General features: G+C 47.5%; 1 protein-coding gene across 2 annotated transcripts in view; it reads right to left on the reverse strand.

Moving 5' to 3' along the window:
- C9orf72 (C9orf72-SMCR8 complex subunit) overlaps window positions 1-5,666 on the reverse strand; it is a 96,011-nt gene extending 90,345 nt beyond the window's left edge. The window contains exon 1 of one of the 2 annotated variants that reach the window (XM_075316909.1): window positions 5,597-5,666. The gene's annotated coding sequence lies outside the window, so the exon portion shown is untranslated. Of the gene's footprint in view, window positions 1-5,518; window positions 5,540-5,596 lie in introns of those variants that run through there. The other variant, XM_075316918.1, reaches the window with a different exon arrangement.
- Between the last annotated feature and the right edge of the window lie 334 nt (window positions 5,667-6,000).

Here is a 6,000-nt window from a genome sequence, read left to right on the forward strand (position 1 = left end):
CCAACACTACAGTACCGTACACATAACGCACCCAACACTACAGTACCGTATACATAACGCACCAGTCACTACAGTACCGTATACATAACGCACCAGTCACTACAGTACCGTATACATAACGCACCCGACACTACAGTACCGTATACATAACGCACCAGTCACTACAGTACCGTATACATAACGCACCCGACACTACAGTACCGTACACATAACGCACCAGTCACTACAGTACCGTATACATAACGCACCCGACACTACAGTACCGTATACATAACGCACCGGTCACTACAGTACCGTATACATAACGCACCCACCACTACAGTACCATATACATAACGCACCCGCTACTACAGTACCGTACACATAACGCACTGGTCACGACAGTACCGTATACATAACGCACCCAACACTACAGTACAGTATACATAACGCACCCGACACTACAGTACCGTACACATAACGCACCCGACACTACAGTACCTTATACATAACGCACCCGACACTACAGTACCGTACACATAACGCACCCAACACTACAGTACCGTATACATAACGCACCAGTCACTACAGTACCGTATACATAACGCACCAGTCACTACAGTACCGTATACATAACGCACCAGTCACTACAGTACCATATACATAACGCACCCAACACTACAGTACCGTACACATAACGCACCCAACACTACAGTACCGTATACATAACGCACCAGTCACTACAGTACCGTATACATAACGCACCAGTCACTACAGTACCGTATACATAACGCACCCGACACTACAGTACCGTATACATAACGCACCAGTCACTACAGTACCATATACATAACGCACCCAACACTACAGTACCGTATACATAACGCACCGGTCACTACAGTACCGTATACATAACGCACCCGACACTACAGTACCGTACACATAACGCACCAGTCACTACAGTACCGTATACATAACGCACCCGACACTACAGTACCGTATACATAACGCACCGGTCACTACAGTACCGTATACATAACGCACCCGACACTACAGTACCGTATACATAACCCACCAGTCACTACAGTACCGTATTCATAACGCACGCGACACTACAGTACCGTATACATAACGCACCCGACACTACAGTACCGTATACATAACGCACCCGACACTACAGTACCGTATACATAACGCACCCGACACTACAGTACCGTACACATAACGCACCAGTCACTACAGTACCGTATACATAACGCACCCGACACTACAGTACCGTATACATAACGCACCAGTCACTACAGTACCGTACACATAACGCACCCGACACTACAGTACCGTATACATAACGCACCAGTCACTACAGTACCGTATACATAACGCACCAGTCACTACAGTACCGTATACATAACGCACCAGTCACTACAGTACCATATACATAACGCACCCAACACTACAGTACCGTACACATAACGCACCCGACACTACAGTACCGTACACATAACGCACCAGTCACTACAGTACCGTACACATAACGCACCCAACACTACAGTACCGTATAAATAACGCACCCGTCACTACAGTACCGTATACATAACGCACCCGACACTACAGTACCGTATACATAACGCACCCGACACTACAGTACCTTATACATAACGCACCCGACACTACAGTACCGTACACATAACGCACCCAACACTACAGTACCGTATACATAACGCACCAGTCACTACAGTACCGTATACATAACGCACCAGTCACTACAGTACCGTATACATAACGCACCAGTCACTACAGTACCATATACATAACGCACCCAACACTACAGTACCGTACACATAACGCACCCAACACTACAGTACCGTATACATAACGCACCAGTCACTACAGTACCGTATACATAACGCACCAGTCACTACAGTACCGTATACATAACGCACCCGACACTACAGTACCGTATACATAACGCACCAGTCACTACAGTACCATATACATAACGCACCCAACACTACAGTACCGTATACATAACGCACCGGTCACTACAGTACCGTATACATAACGCACCCGACACTACAGTACCGTACACATAACGCACCAGTCACTACAGTACCGTATACATAACGCACCCGACACTACAGTACCGTATACATAACGCACCGGTCACTACAGTACCGTATACATAACGCACCCGACACTACAGTACCGTATACATAACCCACCAGTCACTACAGTACCGTATTCATAACGCACGCGACACTACAGTACCGTATACATAACGCACCCGACACTACAGTACCGTATACATAACGCACCCGACACTACAGTACCGTATACATAACGCACCCGACACTACAGTACCGTACACATAACGCACCAGTCACTACAGTACCGTATACATAACGCACCCGACACTACAGTACCGTATACATAACGCACCAGTCACTACAGTACCGTACACATAACGCACCCGACACTACAGTACCGTATACATAACGCACCAGTCACTACAGTACCGTATACATAACGCACCAGTCACTACAGTACCGTATACATAACGCACCAGTCACTACAGTACCATATACATAACGCACCCAACACTACAGTACCGTACACATAACGCACCCGACACTACAGTACCGTACACATAACGCACCAGTCACTACAGTACCGTACACATAACGCACCCAACACTACAGTACCGTATAAATAACGCACCCGTCACTACAGTACCGTATACATAACGCACCCGACACTACAGTACCGTATACATAACGCACCAGTCACTACAGTACCATATACATAACGCACCCAACACTACAGTACCGTATACATAACGCACCGGTCACTACAGTACCGTACACATAACGCACCCGTCACTACAGTACCGTATACATAACGCACCAGTCACTACAGTACCGTACACATAACGCACCCGACACTACAGTACCGTATACATAACGCACCAGTCACTACAGTACCGTATACATAACGCACCCGACACTACAGTACCGTACACATAACGCACCCAACACTACAGTACCGTATACATAACGCACCCAACACTACAGTACCGTACACATAACGCACCCGACACTACAGTACCGTACACATAACGCACCAGTCACTACAGTACCGTATACATAACGCACCCGACACTACAGTACCGTATACATAACGCACCCAACACTACAGTACCGTACACATAACGCACCCGACACTACAGTACCGTATACATAACGCACCCGTCACTACAGTACCGTATACATAACGCACCCGACACTACAGTACCGTATACATAACGCACCCGACACTACAGTACCGTACACATAACGCACCCGACACTACAGTACCGTACACATAACGCACCCAACACTACAGTACCGTACACATAACGCACCCGACACTACAGTACCGTACACATAACGCACCCGACACTACAGTACCGTACACATAACGCACCCGACACTACAGTACCGTACACATAACGCACCCAACACTACAGTACCGTACACATAACGCACCCGACACTACAGTACCGTACACATAACGCACCCGACACTACAGTACCGTACACATAACGCACCCGACACTACAGTACCGTACACATAACGCACCCGACACTACAGTACCGTACACATAACGCACCCGACACTACAGTACCGTACACATAACGCACCCGACACTACAGTACCGTACACATAACGCACCCGACACTACAGTACCGTATACATAACGCACCCGACACTACAGTACCGTACACATAACCCACCAGTCACTACAGTACCGTATACATAACGCACCAGTCACTACAGTACCGTATACATAACCCACCAGTCACTACAGTACCGTATTCATAACGCACCCAACACTACAGTACCGTATACATAACGCACCCAACACTACAGTAAAGTACACATAACGCACCCGACACTACAGTACCGTATTCATAACGCACCAGTCACTACAGTACCGTACACATAACGCACCCGACACTACAGTACCGTATTCATAACGCACCAGTCACTACAGTACCGTATAAATAACGCACCCGTCACGACAGTACCGTATTCATAACGCACCAGTCACTACAGTACCGTATACATAACGCACCAGTCACTACAGTACCATATACATAACGCACCCAACACTACAGTACCGTACACATAACGCACCCAACACTACAGTACCGTACACATAACGCACCCAACACTACAGTACCGTACACATAACGCACCCAACACTACAGTACCGTACACATAACGCACCCGACACTACAGTACCGTACACATAACGCACCCGACACTACAGTACCGTACACATAACGCACCCAACACTACAGTACCGTACACATAACGCACCCGACACTACAGTACCGTATACATAACGCACCCGACACTACAGTACCGTACACATAACCCACCAGTCACTACAGTACCGTATACATAACGCACCAGTCACTACAGTACCGTATACATAACCCACCAGTCACTACAGTACCGTATTCATAACGCACCCAACACTACAGTACCGTATACATAACGCACCCAACACTACAGTAAAGTACACATAACGCACCCGACACTACAGTACCGTATTCATAACGCACCAGTCACTACAGTACCGTACACATAACGCACCCGACACTACAGTACCGTATTCATAACGCACCAGTCACTACAGTACCGTACACATAACGCACCAGTCACTACAGTACCATATACATAACGCACCCAACACTACAGTACCGTACACATAACGCACCCAACACTACAGTACCGTATACATAACGCACCAGTCACTACAGTACCGTATACATAACGCACCAGTCACTACAGTACCGTATACATAACGCACCAGTCACTACAGTACCATATACATAACGCACCCAACACTACAGTACCGTACACATAACGCACCCAACACTACAGTACCGTATACATAACGCACCAGTCACTACAGTACCGTATACATAACGCACCAGTCACTACAGTACCGTATACATAACGCACCCGACACTACAGTACCGTACACATAACGCACCCGACACTACAGTACCGTACACATAACGCACCCGACACTACAGTACCGTACACATAACGCACCCGACACTACAGTACCGTATACATAAGGCACCAGTCACTACAGTACCGTATACATAACGCACCAGTCACTACAGTACCGTATACATAACGCACCCGACACTACAGTACCGTACACATAACGCACCCAACACTACAGTACCGTACACATAACGCACCAGTCACTACAGTACCGTACACATAACGCACCCGACACTACAGTACCGTATACATAACGCACCAGTCACTACAGTACCGTATACATAACGCACCCGACACTACAGTACCGTATACATAACGCACCAGTCACTACAGTACCGTACACATAACGCACCCGACACTACAGTACCGTATTCATAACGCACCAGTCACTACAGTACCGTATAAATAACGCACCCGTCACGACAGTACCGTATACATAACGCACCCGTCACTAGAATACCTTATACATAACGTACCGGTCACTACAGTACCATATATATAATAACGCATCCGACAGTACAGACCCGTACACATAATAACGCACACACTAGTACCTCCCACTCAGCCGCCGGCCGGTGACGCGCGACCATAGATGTGCTCTACCGGAAGTTGTCTCACGTGTTATTATTTGCGCTTCTCTGTTCACAACCAATCACCGTGCTCAACTCATTCCACCATTAGCAGCGTGGCTATATCGGGTCAAATAGGCAAAAGAGAAGAGTTCCTATTGGCTTATGGTGCATTGTTGTCTGGATGACGTAGGTTGTTACTAGCGAGAGACATTGCAGGAGAACAGCGTGATGGAGAACGAAGAGTGTTCTGTAGCCATCACAATTATAGCGGCTGCTGGCACGATAATCACGAGGGGCCAGCCACAGGGGGTAGTAATGCCAGCCACAAGGGGTAATAATGCCAGCTACAGATGGTAGTAATGCCAGCCACAGGGGGTAGTAATTAA

Source organism: Anomaloglossus baeobatrachus, chromosome 1, assembly GCF_048569485.1.
Source record: "Anomaloglossus baeobatrachus isolate aAnoBae1 chromosome 1, aAnoBae1.hap1, whole genome shotgun sequence".
Taxonomy (NCBI): domain Eukaryota; kingdom Metazoa; phylum Chordata; class Amphibia; order Anura; family Aromobatidae; genus Anomaloglossus; species Anomaloglossus baeobatrachus.